At 39.0% G+C, this 17,379-nt stretch overlaps 1 non-coding gene across 1 annotated transcript; it reads right to left on the bottom strand.

The window, feature by feature from the left end:
- Positions 1–8,220: 8,220 nt before the first annotated feature.
- Positions 8,221–8,324, bottom strand: LOC130949605 (small nucleolar RNA R71). The gene has a single exon (XR_009073423.1). It is a non-coding gene; the product is annotated as a small nucleolar RNA R71 (small nucleolar RNA).
- Positions 8,325–17,379: the final 9,055 nt, after the last annotated feature.

Below are 17,379 nucleotides of genomic sequence, written 5' to 3'. Positions count from 1 at the left end.
CAAAAGGCAAGGGTAAAAAGGATCCAAGGCTTTGAGCATCAATGGATAGGAGGGCCCAAGGAAATAAAATCCAGGCCTAAGCGGCTAAACCAAGCTGTCCCTAACCATGTGCTTGTGTCATGAAGGTCCAAGTTACAAGCTTGAGACTGAGTGGTTAAAGTCGTGATCCAAAGCAAAAGAGTGTGCTTAAGAGCTCTGGACACCACTAACTGGGGACTTTAGCAAAGCTAAGTCACAATCTGAAAAGGTTCACCCAGTTATGTGTCTGTGGCATTTATGTATCTGGTGGTAATACTGGAAAACAAAGTGCTTAGGGCCACAGCCAAGACTCATAAAATAACTGTGTTCAAGAATCAACATACTACACTAGGAGAGTCAATGATACTATCTGAATTCTGAGTTCCTAAGGATGCCAATCATTCTGAAATTTAAAAGATACAGGGAGATGTCAAAACTGTTCAGAAACAAAAAGCTACAAGCCCCGCTCATCTAATAAGAATCTAAGCTTCATTTAAAATTCTAAAATATTATTACTTCTTTATTTCTGTTAAAACCTATTTTATTTATCTAGTTGCTTGAGGACAAGCAACAGTTTAAGTTTGGTGTTGTGATGAGCGGATATTTTGTACGCTTTTTGGGGGTAATTTCATGTAGATTTTAGCATGTTTCAGTTAGTTTTTAGTAGAATAATATTAGTTTTTAGGCAAAAATCATATTTCTGGACTTTACTATGAGTTTGTGTGTTTTTCTGTGATTTCAGGTATTTTCTGGCTGAAATTGAGGGAGCGGAGCAAAAATCTGACTTAGGCTGAAAAAGGACTGCTGATGCTGTTGGATCCTGACCTCCCTGCACTCGAAATGGATTTTCTGGAGCTACAGGAGTCCAATTGGCGCGCTCTCAACGGCGTTGGAAAGTAGACATCCAGGGCTTTCCAGCAATATATAATAGTCCATACTTTGCGCGAGGATAGAAGACGTAACTTGGCGTTGAACGCCAAGTACATGCTGCTGTCTGGAGTTAAACGCCAGAAAAACGTCATGATCCGGAGTTGAACGCCCAAAACACGTCAAAACCTGGAGTTTGACGCCAAGAAAGGCCTTTACACGTGGAAAGCTTTAGTCTCAGCCCCAGCACACACCAAGTGGGCCCCAGAAGTGGATTTCTGCACCAATTATCTTAGTTTACTCATATTCTGTAAACCTAGGTCACTAGTTTACTATTTAAACAACTTTTACAGACTTATCTTGTACCTCATGACATTTTCAGATCTGAATTACATACTTTGTGACGGCATGAGTCTCTAAACTCCATTGTTGGGGGTGAGGAGCTCTGCAGCGTCTCGATGATTTAATACAATTCCTTTGTTTTCCATTCAAACACGCTTGTTCTTATCTAAGATGTTTATTCGCGCCTAACTGTGGAGAAGGTGATGATCCGTGACACTCATCACCTTCCTCAACCCATGAACGTGTGCCTGACAACCACCTCCATTCTACATCAGATTGAATGAATATCTCTTAGGTTCCCCAACAGAATCTTCGTGGTATAAGCCGGATTGATGGCGGCATTCATGAGAATCCGGAAAGTCTAAACCTTGTCTGTGGTATTCCGAGTAGGATTCCGGGATTGAATGACTGTGACGTGCTTCAGACTTTAACCTGCTGGGCGTTAGTGACAGACGCAAAAGAGGGATTCTATTCCAGTAGGAGCGGGAACCAACCGGTGATTGGCCGTACTGTGACAGAGTGCGTGCATAGCTTTCACTGCAAGGATGGGAAGTAGCCATTGACAACGGTGACACCCTACATAGAGCTTGCCATGGAAGGAACAATGCGTGTGAGAAAAGGACGCCTAGGGAAAGTAGAAATTCAAAGGACAAAGCATCTCCAAAACTCCAACATATTCCTCATTACTGCACAACAAGTAACGCTTTTATTCTCTATTATTAAAGTAATAACTATTTATTCTACGCTCTAATTGGCAACGAAAATACGAGGCTAAAGAATCCTATTGGTATCCTGACTAAGCCAAATAAAATAACATTGATTGCTTCAAACCAATAATCTCCGTGGGATCGACCCTTACTCACGTAAGGTATTACTTGGACGACCCAGTGCACTTGCTGGTTAGTTGAACGGAGTTGTGTACATACTAAAGCTCAAAAGATAGAAATCACAATTTCGTCCACCAATGGCTAAAGGAAAAGAATCACTCATCCAGGATGAACATCATCATGCAAAGTTTCACTTAGGAGGACAAGGAGACAAGGAGAAGGAAGCACAGAATCCGAGCTAAACAAGTACAGAGGATGTCAAGCTAGTGACAATAAAAGAGCGCTTTTTGGGAGGCAACCCAACCAGAGGTAACCATCTTTTCATATCTAATTCAATAAAACTGTTAATTAGTTTCATCTAGATTGCAAGAAGCTAAGTTTGGTGTTGCACACCAAAACAATCTAAGGGAGAATGAAGGATTCTAAGTTTGGTGTTCCACCAAAATCCCATCATAAAACACATTCTCACTTTCTGCCATAAGGCTAGCTTCATGCATTTAGACGAACTAGTTAATTATCTTGCTGTTTTCTAGTTTTTAGTCTATTACCTTAGAAAAAGAAGAAAGAGTTTCACACATGGTTAATTTGATGCATTGGCAAGGTACTAAGTTTGGTGTTCCCACACCAAAGTAAGTTCAAAAAGCCCACAAATAAATCATGCAGACTAACCACTGTTTCTAAGTGCTTGGGGAACAAGCAACTTTTAATATCATTGCAGAATGTCATACAAGCCTTTGGAGGGATTAAGCATCATCAATCAAAGAAGCAAAAGATGAACATAAAGGCTAGCAATGATGATGATGAGAAGGAAAGCAAGTGAACTCCAACAGGTTGTATTGTTAAGTGATATTTTACATCAAATGTTGCTGTGATTGAAAGTTGGATTGTATCCTTATTTGCCCTGTTTGTCTGCATCATAAAATTTTTCTTTTTATATTCCTGCCTGCCTGCATAGCATAGTCTTTCTTTATAATAAGCAAGATGCTTGATTTTTCACAACATTCTTATCTTCAAAACTTGTTTGCACTCAATTTTCAAGAATGCATCACATGAAAGTTCTTTGAAAAGAAGGATTGAGGAATTAAACAATTTTGAGGTAAGCAAAAGATTAGGAGAAGTGGTGGTTCTAGTTGTATGATTATGTATTGAGGTTGCATGCTTGTGAAAACTTGCATGGGAGCTCATAGGCAGGACATGAAGTTCAAAGAAGTATTGTAGAGATTCTCAAAAATCTATTGATCCAAGAAGCAGCAAACAAAACAAAAGAAAGAAAAGAAACTGCAAAAACAAAAAGAACATGGCCCAAGGCTCTGAGCATCAATTACTAGGCAGAAAAAGAAAGAAAGAAACAAAAACTCAAAGAGTTGCTATCCTAGTAAATGCTTGTGGTTGAAGTGTGTCAAGGAAAGAGGCTTGAGCAAGTAAATCCTGAGGGGTGCTTTAACACCTAATACCTTAAAACCAACTGGTTTAGGAGTATTGATTGAAAACTTATCTAAAGAGCCGCCTTGAGACATGACACTTAGAGTCGAGGCCAAAGCACAGAAACTATAAGCTGCTTCAAGGTGATTACATATAAAGAGATCTCCATGATATCATTTGGATGAAAATCCAAAGACCTACGACTCCCAATATGTAAGGACTAGTGAGCACTGAAACCCTTGCTTGAGCATATAATTTAGAGTTTACCCCACTGTTACTTAATCACTTCTCTCGCTGTATTTTTCAAGTGTTCCTCAATCCATCTTAATTGAAAGAACCTTTGAGCATAATTCATTTCTTGCTTGGGGACAAGCAAGCTTTAAGTTTGGTGTTGTGATGACAAGTCATCTTAGCCTAGTTTTACTAGTCTTTTTCTTTTGTTTTCACTTGAATTATGCACTTTCTTGAGCCTTAAGCAAGCCAATTGGGTAGATTTTCATGCTTCCTTTGATTGAATCAACCATATGTGAATTAATGCAAACTCATGAGGTTTTATGCTATAATTGTTGCATATTATGATAAATTGAATATCTTATGATTTTGGGCATAGCTTTGATGTGTTTGGTTGATTAATAATAGGAGAAGAAAGCTTGGAGAAAAGTGGAAGAAAGAAGGAACGGCTAGAAGCAAAGAGGAGACAATGAAACAAGTGAATTTGAACCAGGAAACATAAAGTTGGAGTTGAAGTTAGCCTTCAAACTTTGGCACAAACTTTTGGTGCAAAGTTAGCCTCAAAGTTAGCCCCCTAACTTGAAGGCTAACTTGAGAAGTTGAATTTTCTTCCCTGGGCCACTCAAAGTTTGCGCCAACGTTAGCCCCCAAACTTGGAGGCTAACGTTAGCATGAGAATTCTACTCCAGGGTGGCCAAAGTTTGCGCCAACGTTAGCCCCCAAACTTGGAGGCTAACGTTGGCATGTCAATTTCTCCCAGGGGTGGCCAAAGTTTGCGCTCAAGTTTGACCCCAAACTTGGAGGCTAACTTTGGCGCCAATTGTGTTTAAGGAAAGGCCAAAGTTTGCGCTGAAGTTTGCCCCCTAACTTTGGCACCAACTTTGGCACCAGAAAAATGGGCTTGCTGATATAAAAAGTTGGCCTCAAAGTTAGCCCCCAAACTTTGACTCAAACTTTGAATCCAACTTTGCAAAAATTCAAATCCGGTTCACATGGTTCACTTGGGTTTCTTTTCAAACTTCAAGAGCAATTAACCAAGGACTCTTTCAACCCAATTCCACCAAGAGCAAAGGCCCAACTCAAGGCTTGAAGATCAATTGAAGAAAGTGTATAAATAGGCTAGAATTCAAGTTAATCGGGAAGTTCCCTTTTTAGAATTTTTGATAGAGCTTTCCTTTAGATTTTAGTTACAGAGAGTGATCTTTAGTTTCTTAGTTTGGGGAAGGAGAATTCCATTCTCTTCCTCTTAGTTTTATTGCTTTTAAGTTCAATTACAATTGTCTTGGATCTTGGGTTGGAGAATTGAAGGAATTCTGTTTCAATCTCATCCTTGGATCTCTTTTTACTGCTTAATTGAATTTAGTTCTCTGTCAATTGTTCTTCTTCTATTTTCTCTGCAATTTACAATTTCATTGCTATTGTTCTTGTTGGATCTAGGAAGGCATTGAGATCTAGACTTGGTTTTCTAGTCTCTGGGTCCTGAGATCCAATTTTCCCATTTCAATTCTCTGTTTCTTGCTTTAATTGTTCATTAAATTTTCTGTTTTGAATCCGATTCATCCCAATTCTCATTTACTTTCTGTTTGATGCAATTTAACTTCTCTTTGTTTAATTCCTGCAAATCCAAGTCCCAATCCCCTTTACATTTCAAGCCATTTACATTTCTTGCCATTTAAGATTCTTGCAATTTACATTTCTTGCAATCTAAGTTTCTGCCATTTAATTTCTTGTTCTTTAAGATTCAGCACTTTAATTTTTGTTCTCTTTAAATTCATGCCAATTTCCCATTCCCTTTACTTTCAATGCAATTTAAATTCTGCCAATCACCAATCAATCAACCAAATCTTGATTCGCTTGACTAATTCAACCACTAAGCTAAAATTGCTCAATCCTTCAATCCCTGTGGGATCGACCTCACACCCGTGAGTTTTTATTACTTGATGCGACCCGGTGCACTTGCCGGTTAGATTGGTGTTGTTTTGGGAGAGATTCTTGTCTCCACCAAAATTATCCCATCAGATGGGAGGTAGCCATTGACAACGGTGAAACCCAACATACAGCTTACCATGGAAATGAGTAAGAATGATTGGATGAAAGCAGTAGGAAAGCAGAGATTCAGAAGGAACACAGTATCTTCATGCGCTTATCTGAAATTCCCACCAATGAATTACATAAGTATCTCTATCTTTATTTTATGTTTTATTTATCTTTATATTCGAAAACCATTATAAGCATTATAGTCCGCCTGACTGAGATTTACAAGATGACCATAGCTTGCTTCATACCAACAACCTCTGTGGGATCGACCCTTACTCACGTAAGGTTTATTACTTGGACGACCCAGTGCACTTGCTGGTTAGTTGTGTGAAGTTGTGAAGAATGTGTGTGCAACAAGTTTTTGGAGCCATTACTAGGAATTGTTCGAGTTGTGAAAAGTATGAGTCACAATTTTGCCTATCAAGTTTTTGGCGTCGTTGCCGGGGATTGTTTGAGTTTGGACAACTGACGGTTCATCTTGTTGCTCAGATTAGGTAATTTTCTTTTCAAAAAAAAAAGTTTTCAAAAATCTTTCAAAAAAAATTTTTTTTATTTGTTTTCATTTTTCTAAAAATAATTTTCAAAAAATCCAAAAAAATTAATAAAATCATAAAAACCAAAAATATTTTGTGTTTCTTGTTTGAGTCTTGAGTCAATTTTTAAGTTTGGTGTTAATTGCATGTTTTAAAAATTTGTGTATTTTTCGAAAATTTTATGCATTGCATTCTTCATGATCTTCAAGTTGTTCTTGACAAGTCTTCTTGTTTGATCTTCATATTTTCTTGTTTTGTCTCTTTTGTTGTTTTTCATATGCATTTTTGCATTCGTAGTGTCTAAGCATTGAAAATTTCAAATTTTGGTGTCTTGCATGTTTTTCTTTTCTTGAAAATTTTCAAAAATAAGTCTTGATGTTCATCTTGATCTTCAAAGTGTTCTTGGTGTTCATCTTGACATTCATAGTGTTCTTGCATGCATCATTGGTTTTGATCCAAAATTTTCATGTTTTGGGTTATATTTGTATTTTTCTCTCTTCTCATTAAAAATTCAAAAATCAAAAAAATATATTTTCCTTATTTTACTCATAAATTTTTAAAATAAGTTGTTTCTTGTTAGTCAAGTCAAGATTTCAATTTTAAAAATCTTATATTTTCAAAATCTTTCAAAAATGAAATCTTTTTCATTTTTTTCATTGTTTTCGAAAATTTTTAAAATTAATTTCAAAATCTTTTTCTTATCTTTATTTCATGATTTTTGAAAAATTTACTAACAATTAATGTGATTGATTCAAAAATTTGAAGTTTGTTACTTTCTTGTTAAGAAAGGTTCAATCTTTAAATTTTAGGATCATATCTTTTAGTTTCTTGTTAGTCAAGTAATCAATTTTAATTTTGAAAATCAAATCTTTTTAATTTCCATTTCAAATCTTTTCAAAACAAATCTCAATCATATCTTTTCAATCATATCTTTTTTCAAAATCAATTTCAAAATATTTTCTAACTTCTTATCTTTTAAAAATTGATTTTCAAATCTTTTTCAACTAACTAATTGACTTTTTGTTTGTTTTACTATTTCTTATCTTTTTCAAAACCACCTAACTACTTCTCTCTTTTTAATTTTCGAAAATCACCTTACCCTTATTCAAAATTTTGTTAATTAATTAATTGTTTCAAATTTTAATTTTAATTCTATTTCTTCTCTTAATTTTCGAAAATCACTAACCTTTTTTCAAAAATAATTTTCGAAATTCTCCCCCTCTCATCTCTTTCTATTTATTTTATTTATTTACTAACACTTCTCTTCATCTAAAAATTCGAACCCTCTCTTCTCCTTTGTGTTTGAATTTTTCTCCTCCTTCTTCTATTCTTTTCTTCTTTTACTCACATAAAGGAATCTCTATACTGTGACATAGAGGATTTCTCTTCTTTTTTATTCTCTTCTTTTTCATATGAGCAGGAGCAAGGACAAGGACATTCTTATTGAAGCAGATCTTGAACTTGAAAGGACTCTGAAGAAGAAGCTAAGAGAAGCTAAAGCACAACAATCCAGAGAAAACTTTACAAAGAATCTCGAAAAAGAAAGAGACATGGCCGAACCCAACAACAATGCATGGAGGATGCTTGGTGATTATACTACACCTACTTCCAATTTTTATGGAAGAAGCATCTCAATCCCTGCCATTGGAGCAAATAATTTTGAGCTGAAGCCTCAACTAGTTGCTCTAATGCAACAGAACTGCAAGTTTCATGGACTTCCATCAGAAAATCCCTATCAGTTTTTAACTGAATTCTTACAGATCTGTGATACTGTTAAGACTAATGGAGTAAATCTTGAAGTCTACAGGCTCATGCTTTTCCCTTTTGCTGTAAGAGACAAGGCTAGAACATGGTTAGACTCACAACCTAAAGATAGCCTGGACTCTTGGGATAAGCTGGTCATGGCCTTTTTGGCCAAGATCTTTCCTCCTCAAAAGCTGAGCAAGCTTAGAGTGGATGTTCAGACCTTCAGGCAAAAAGATAGTGAATCCCTCTATGAAGCTTGGGAAAGATATAAGTAGTTGACCAAAAAGTGTCCTTCTGGCATGCTTTTAGAGTGGACCATTTTGGATATATTCTATGATGGTCTATCTGAGTTCTCTAAGATGTTACTGGACCATTCTGCAGGTGGATCCATTCACCTAAAGAAAATGCCTACAGAAGCTCAAGAACTCATTGACATGGTTGCAAATAACCAATTCATGTACACCTCTGAGAGGAATCATGTGAGTAATGGGATTCCTTAGAAGAATAGAGTTCTTGAAATTGATGCTCTGAATGCCATATTGGCTCAGAACAAAATGTTGACTCAGTAAGTAACATGATTTCTCAGAGTCTGAATGGATTGCAAAATGCATCCAACAGTACTAAAGAAGCATCTTCTGAAGAAGAAGCTTATAATCCTAAGAACCCTGCAATAGCAGGGGTGAATTACATGGGTGAACCCTATGGAAACACCTATAATCCCTCATGGAGAAATCATCCAAATTTCTCATAGAAGGATCAACAAAAGCCTCAACAAAGCTTTAATAATGGTGGAAGAAACAGGTTTAACAATAGCAAGTCTTTTCCATCATCTTCTCAGCAATAGACAGAAAATTCTGAGCAGAGTCCCTCTAGCTTTGCAAATATAGTCTCTGATCTATCTAAGGCCATTCTAAGTTTCATGAATGAAACAAGGTCCTCCATTAGAAATTTGGAGGCACAAGTGGGTCAGCTGAGTAAGAAAATCATTGAAACTCCTCCTAGTGCTCTCCCAAGCAATACAGAAGAGAATCCAAAAAGAGAGTACAAGGCCATTGATATTATCAAAATGGCCGAATCCACAGTGGAAGGGGAGGACGTGAATCCCAATGAGGAAGACCTCATGAGACGTCCCCCGGACAGAAAGGAGTTCCCTATTGAAGACCTAAAGGAATCTGAGGCTCATATAGAGACCATAAAGATTCCATTAAACTTCCTTCTATCATTCATGAGCTCTGAGAACTATTCTTCCTCTGAAGAGGATGAAGATGTAATTAAAGAGCAAGTTACTCAATATCTAAGAGCCATCATAAAGCTGAATGCCAAGTTGTTTGGTAATGAGACTTGGGAAGATGAACATCCCTTGCTCATTAGTGAACTAAATACATCGGTTCAACAAACTTTACCTCAAAAGAAACAAAATCCTGGTAAATTCTTAATAGCCTGTACCATAGGCACCATGACCTTTGAGAAGGCTCTATGTGACCTGGGGTCAGGTATAAATCTTATGCCACTCTCTGTAATGGAGAAACTGGGGATCTTTGAGGTACAAGCTGCAAGAATCTCATTAGAGATGGCAGACAAGTCAATAAAATAGGCTTATGGATTGGTAAAGGACGTGTTAGTGAAGGTTAAAGGCCTTTACATCCCTACTGATTTCATAATCTTAGACACTGGAAAGGATGAGGATGAATGCATCATCCTTGGAAGACACTTCCTAGCCACAGCAAGAGCTGTGATTGATGTTGAAAGAGGAGAGATAGTCCTTTAATTGAATGGGGACTACCTTGTGTTTAAAGCTCAAGGATCTTCCTCTGCAACCATGGAGAGGAAGCATGAAAAGCTTCTCTCAATACAGAGTCAAACAAAGCCCCACAATCAAACTCTAAGTTTCGTTTTGGGAGGCCACAACTAAACTCTAAGTTTGGTGTTGAACCCCCACATTCAAACTCTAAGTTTGGTGTTGGGAGGTACCAACAATGCTCTGAACATCTGTGAAGCTCCATGAGAGCTCACTGTCAAGCTATTGACATTAAAGAAGCGCTTATTGGAAGGCAACCCAATTTTAATTTATCTATATTTCTATTGTTCTTTTATGTTTTATTAGGTTTATAATCATGTGGAGTCACAAAATAATTGCAAAAATTAAAAACAGAATTAAAAATAGTAGAAGAATAAGCACACCATGGAGGAAGAGCTGTCTGGCGTTTAAACACCAGAAACATGCATCTGTCTGGCGTTTAACGCCAGAAACAAGAACCAAGTTGGCGTTTAACGCCAGCAACAAGCATCATGCTGGCGTTAAACACTAGAAACAAGCTAAATTTGGGCGTTTAACGCCAAAAACAAGTATCAGACTGGCGTTAAATGCTAATATTGCATACAGAGGGCGTTTTACACGCCTAAAAGGTGCAGGGATGAGAAATCCTTGACACCTCAAGATCTGTGAACCCCACAGGATCACCTTAGGATCTGTGGATCCCACAGGATCCCCACCTACCCCACTCCTCTCTTCTTCACACAATCCAATAACACTATACCCTTCATCAATCACATCAATCTCTCTTCCTCATAAACCCCACCTACCTTCAAATTCAAAATCTCTTTCCCACCCAAACCCACCTTAAATGACCGAACCCAAACCTCTCTCCCTACACTATATAAACCCCTACATCCTTCTTCATTTTCACACAACACTACCCTCTCTTCTCCCCCTTGGCCGAAACCCACACATCTCTCCCTCTCCTCTATATCTTCTTCTTCTTCTTCTTCTATTCTTTTTTCTTTTGCTCGAGGGTGAGCAATATTCTAAGTTTGGTGTGGTAAAAGCATAGCTTTTTTTGTTTTTCCATAACCACTGATGGCACCTAAGGCCAGAGAAACCTCAAGAAAGAGGAAAGGGAAGGCAATTGCTTCCACCTCTGAGTCATGGGAGATGGAGAGATTCATCTCAAAAGCCCATCAAGACCACTTCTATGAAGTTGTAGCCAAGAAAAAGGTGATTCCTGAGGTCCCTTTCATGCTAAAAAAAAATGAGTATCCGGAGATCCGACATGAGATTCGAAGAAGAGGTTGGGAAGTTCTCACCAACCCCATTCAACAAGTTGGAATCTTAATGATTCAAGAGTTCTATGCAAATGCATGGATCGCTAGGAACCATGATCAAAGCATGAACCCAAACCCAAGGAATTGGCTTACAATGGTTCGGGGGAAATGCTTAGATTTCAGTTCGGAGAATGTAAGGTTGGCGTTTAACTTGCCTATGATGCAAGAAGACGCATGTCCCTACACTAGAAGGGTCAACTTTGATCAAAGGTTGGACCAAGTCTCCATAGACATATGTATGTGGTGCACGAAATCTTAATCCCAATATCAAAATCAAAATTTCTTATGATCTCGTACCACTAACCAGCAAGTGCACTGGGTCGTCCAAGTAATACCTTACGTGAGTAAGGGTCGATCCCACGGAGATTATTGGTTTGAAGCAAGCTATGTTTATTTTATTATTCTTAGTCAGGATTTCAATTAAAATTATCAGTTTGAATTATTAGAAAAATAAAAGAGCGTGAATTAATTACTTGTAATGTAGTAATGGAGAATATGTTGGAGTTTTGGAGATGCTTTGTCTTCTGAATTTCTATAATGTAATATTCCATCCATGGAAAAGTGCAAAGTTCCCTCCATGGCAAGCTGTATGTAGGGTGTCACCATTGTCAGTGGCTACCTCCCATCCTCTCAGTGAAAACGGTCCAGATGCTCTGTCACAACACGACTAATCAGCTGTTGGTTCTCGATCATGTTGGAATAGGATCCATTGATCCTTTTGCGTTTGTCATCACGCCCAGCAATCGCGAGTTTGAAGCTCGTCACAGCCATTCAATCCTTGAATCCTACTCGGAATACCTGGTGCGCGAAATTGTGATCACTACAACTTCGCACAACTAACCAGCAAGTGCACTGGGTCGTCCAAGTAATACCTTACGTGAGTAAGGGTCGATCCCACGGAGATTGTTGCTATGAAGCAAGCTATGGTCACCTTGTAAATCTCAGTCAGGCAGACTCAATTGGGTATAGATGATGAATAAAGCATAAAGATAAAGATAGAGATACTTATGTATATCATTGGTGAGAGCTTCAGATAAGCGTATGAAGATGCCTTCCCTTTCGTCTCTCTGCTTTCCTACAGTCTTCATCCAATCCTTCTTACTCCTTTCCATGGCAAGCTTATGCAAGGGTTTCACCGTTGTCAATGGCTACCTCCCATCCTCTCATTGGAAATACGTCCTTGATGCTCTGTCACAGCATCGGCTATCCATCTGTCGGTTCTCAATCAGGCCGGAATAGAATCCAGTGATTCTTTTGCGTCTGTCACTAACGCCCCGCCCTCAGGAGTTTGAAGCACGTCACAGTCATTCAATCATTGAATCCTACTCAGAATACCACAGACAAGGTTAGACCTTCCGGATTCTCTTGAATGCCGCCATCAGTTCTCGCCTATACCACGAAGACTCCGATTAAAGAATCCAAGAGATATTCACTAAGCCTCATATGCTTGTAGAACAAGAATGGTTGTCAGTCACCTTGTTCATGAGTGAGAATGATGATGAGTGTCACTGATCATCACATCCATCAAGTTGAAGAACAAGTGATATCTTGGAACAAGAACAAGCGGAATTGAGTAGAAGAACAACAGTAATTGCATTAATACTCGAGGTACAGCAGAGCTCCACACCTTAATCTATGGTGTGTAGAAACTCCACCGTTGAAAATACATAAGAACAAGGTCTAGGCGTGGCCGTGAGGCCAGCCTCCCAATGATCTAAGAACTAGATGTCCAAATATGATCAAAGGATCGAAAATAATCCAAAGATGAAAAATACAATAGTAAAAGGTCCTATATATAGAGAACTAGTAGCCTAGGGTGTACAGAGATGAGTAAATGACATAAAAATCCACTTCCGGGCCCACTTGGTGTGTGCTTGGGCTGAGCAATGAAGCATTTTCGTGTAGAGACTCTTCTTGGAGTTAAACGCCAGCTTTTATGCCAGTTTGGGCGTTTAACTCCCATTTAGGTGCCAGTTCCGGCGTTTAACGCTGGAATTTCTTGAGGTGACTTTGAACGCCGGTTTGGGCCATCAAATCTTGGGCAAAGTATGGACTATCATATATTGTTGGAAAGCCCAGGATGTCTACTTTCCAACGCCGTTGAGAGCGCGCCAATTGAGCTTCTGTAGCTCCAGAAAATCCACTTCGAGTAGAGGGAGGTCAGAATCCAACAGCATCTGCAGTCCTTTTCAGTCTCTGGATCAGATTTTTGCTCAGGTCCCTCAATTTCAGCCAGAAAATACCTGAAATCACAGAAAAACACACAAACTCATAGTAAAGTCCAGAAAAGTGAATTTTAACTAAAAACTAATAAAAATATACTAAGAACTCAACTAAAACTACCAAAAACATACTAAAAACAATGCCAAAAAGCGTGTAAATTATCCGCTCATCACAACACCAAACTTAAATTGTTGCTTGTCCCCAAGCAACTGAAAATCAAATAAGATAAAAAAAAGAGAATATACTATAGACTCCAAATTATCAATGAAACTTAGCTCCAAATTAGATGAGCGGGACTAGTAGCTTTTTGCCTCCAAACAGTTTTGGCATCTCACTTTATCCTCTGAGGTTCAGAATGATTGGCTTCTTTAGGAACTCAGAATCCAGATAGTGTTATTGATTCTCTTAGTTAAGTATGATGATTCTTGAACACAGCTACTTTATGAGTCTTGGCCGTGGCCCAAAGCACTTTGTCTTCCAGTATTACCACCGGATACATACATGCCACAGACACATAATTGGGTGAACCTTTTCAGATTGTGACTCAGCTTTGCTAAAGTCCCCAATTAGAGGTGTCCAGGGTTCTTAAGCACACTCTTATTGCCTTGGATCACAACTTTATTTCTTTTCTTTTTCTTTCTTTTTCTCTTTCTCCCTTTTTTTTCGTTTTTCTCCTTCTTTTTTTTTCTCTTTTTTTTTTGTATTCACTGCTTTTTCTTGCTTCAAGAATCATTTTTATGATTTTTCAGATCCTTAGTAACATGTCTCCTTTTTCATCATTCTTTCAAGAGCCAACAATTTTAACATTCATGAACAACAAATTCAAAAGACATATGCACTGTTCAGGCATACATTCAGAAAACAAAAAGTATTGTCACCACATCAAACTAATTAAGCTAGTTTTAAAGATGAATTTGAAATCCTGTACTTCTTGTTCTTTTGTAATAAAAACAGTTTTCTTTTAAGAAAGGTGATGGATTTCATAGGACATTCATAACTTTAAGGCATAGACACTAAGACACTAATGATCATAAGACACAAACATAGACAAACATAAGCATGAAAATTTCGAAAAACAGGAAAATAAAGAACAAGGAGATTAAAGAACGGGTCCACCTTAGTGATGGCGGCTTGTTCTTCTTCTTGAAGATCCTATGGAGTGCTTGAGCTCCTCAATGTCTCTTCCTTGTCTTTGTTGCTCCTCTCTCATGCTTCTTTGATCTTCTCTAATTTCATAGAGGAGGATGGAATGTTCTTGGTACTCCACCCTTAGTTGTCCCATGTTGGAACTCAATTCTCCTAGGGAGGTGTTCAGTTGCTCCCAATAGTTTTGTGGAGGAAAGTGCATCCCTTGGGGCATCTCAGGGATCTCATGATGAGTGGGGTCTCTTGTGTGCTCCATCCTTTTCTTAGTGATGGGCTTGAGGTCATGCCTTCTCAGTTGAACCAGCTTCCCTCTTGAATCTCTCTTCCATTGGGCGCCCTCTTCACAGATGTCAGTGAGGACTTGGTCCAACCTTTGATCAAAGTTGACCCTTCTTCATGGCCACAACTTCATAGAAGTGGTCTTGATGCACCCTTGAGATGAATCTCTCCATCTCCCATGACTCGGAGGTGAAAGCTTTTGCCTTCCCTTTCCTCTTTCTAGAGGTTTCTCCGGCCTTGGATGCCATAAATGGTTATGGAAAAACAAAAAGCAATGCTTTTTCCACACCAAACTTAAAAGGTTTGCTCGTCCTCGAGCAAAAGAAGAAAGAAGGGAGCAGAAGAAGAAGAAATGAGGAAGAAGGGAATGGCTTTGTGTGCGGCCATGTATGGGTGGGTTTGGGAGGGAAAGTGGTTTTAATTTGAAGGGTGAGGTTGGTGGGGTTTTATGAAGGAAGGATGTGAGTGGTGAAGAGAAAGATGGGATTTGATAGGTGAAGGGTTTTTGGGGAAGAGGTATTGAGGTGATTGGTGAATGGGGGAAGAAGACAGAGAGTGGTGGTGGGTTGGTGGGGATCCTGTGGGGTCCACAGATCCTGTGGTGTCAAGGAAAAGTCATCCCTGCACCAAATGTTGCTCAAAATCACGTTTTGACCCATTTCTGGCATTAAACGCCGGGCTGATGCCCATTCCTGGCGTTTAACGCCAGGTTCTTGCCCTTTTCTGGCGTTTAACGCCAGTCTGGTGCCCCTTTCTGGCGTTAAACGCCCAGAATGGTGCCAGACTGGGCGTTAAACGCCCAATTGCTAGCCTCACTGGCGTTTAAACGCCAGTGAGTTCTTCCTCCAGGGTGTGCTGTTTTTCTTCCTGTTTTTCATTCTGTTTTTGCTTTTTCAATGGATTTTGTGACTTCTTATGATCATCAACCTACAAAAAACATAAAATAACAAAGAGAAATAGATAAAATATAACATTGGGTTGCCTCCCAACAAGCGCTTCTTTAATGTCAGTAGCTTGACAGAGGGCTCTCATGGAGCCTCACAGATACTCAGAGCAATGTTGGGACCTCCCAACACCAAACTTAGAGTTTGAATGTGGGGGTTCAACACCAAACTTAGAGTTTGGTTGTGGCCTCCCAACACCAAACTTAGAGTTTGACTGTGGGGGCTCTGTTTGTCTCTGATTTGAGAGAAGCTCTTCATGCTTCCTCTCCATGGTGACAGAGGGATATCCTTGAGCCTTAAACACAAAGGATTCTTCATTCACTTGAATGATCAGTTCACCTCCATCAACATCAATCACAGCCTTTGCTGTGGCTAGGAAGGGTCTGCCAAGGATGATGGATTCATCCAGGCACCTCCCAGTCTCTAGGACTATGAAATCAGTAGGGATGTAATGGTCTTCAACTTTTACCAAAACATTCTCTACAAGTCCATGAGCTTGTTTTCTTGAGTTGTCTGCCATCTCTAGTGAGACTCTTGCAGCTTGTACCTCAAAGATCCCTAGCTTCTCCATACAGAGAGAGGCATGAGGTTCACACTTGACCCTAAGTCACACAGGGCCTTCTTGAAGGTCATGGTGCCTATGGTACAAGGTATGGAAAACTTCCCAGGATCTTGTCTCTTTTGAGGTAATTTCTGCCTAGACAAGTCATCCAGTTCTTTGGTGAGCAAAGGAGATTCATCTTCCCAAGTCTCATTTCCAAATAACTTGTCATTTAGCTTCATGATTGCTCTAAGGTATTTAGCAACTTGCTCTTCAGTGACATACTCATCCTCTTCAGAGGAAGAATACTCATCAGAGCTCATGAAAGGCAGGAGTAAGTCCAATGGAATCTCTATGGTCTCATTTTGAGCCTCAGATTCCCATGGTTCCTTATTGGGGAACTCAGAGGAGGTTGATGCACGCCCATTGAGGTCTTCCTCAGTGGCGTTCACTTCCTCTCCTTCCTCTCCAAATTCGGCCATATTGATGGCTTTGCACTCTCCTTTTGGATTTTCTTCTGTATTGCTTGGAAGAGTGCTTGGAGGGAGTTCAGTAATTTTCTTACTCAGCTGTCCCACTTGTGCTTCCAAATTCCTAATGGAAGACCTTGTTTCAGTCATGAAACTTTGAGTGGTTTTGATTAGATCAGAGACCATGGTTGCTAAGTCAGAGTGGTTCTGCTTAGAATTCTCTGTCTGTTGCTGAGAAGATGATGGAAAAGGCTTGCCATTGCTAAACCTGTTTCTTCCACCATTGTTGTTGTTGAAACCTTGTTGAGGTCTCTCTTGATTCTTCCATGAGAGATTTGGGTGATTTCTCCATGAAGAATTATAGGTGTTTCCATAGGGTTTTCCTAGGTAATTCACCTATTCCATTGAAGGGTTCTCAGGATCATAAGCTTCTTCCTCAAATGAAGCATCCTTAGTACTGCCAGGTGCATTTTGCATTCCAGACAGACTTTGAGAAATCAAATTGACTTGTTGAGTCAATATCTTGTTCTGAGCCAGTATGGCATTCAGAGCATCAATCTCAAGAACTCCTTTCTTCTGACTTGTCCCATTGTTTACAGGATTCCTTTCAGAAGTGTACATGAATTGGTTATTTGCAACCATTTCAATGAG

The sequence above is a fragment of the Arachis stenosperma genome, chromosome 1 (assembly GCF_014773155.1).
Source record: "Arachis stenosperma cultivar V10309 chromosome 1, arast.V10309.gnm1.PFL2, whole genome shotgun sequence".
Classification (NCBI taxonomy): Eukaryota; Viridiplantae; Streptophyta; class Magnoliopsida; order Fabales; family Fabaceae; genus Arachis; species Arachis stenosperma.
This window is presented reverse-complemented; position numbering and strand designations above follow the sequence as displayed.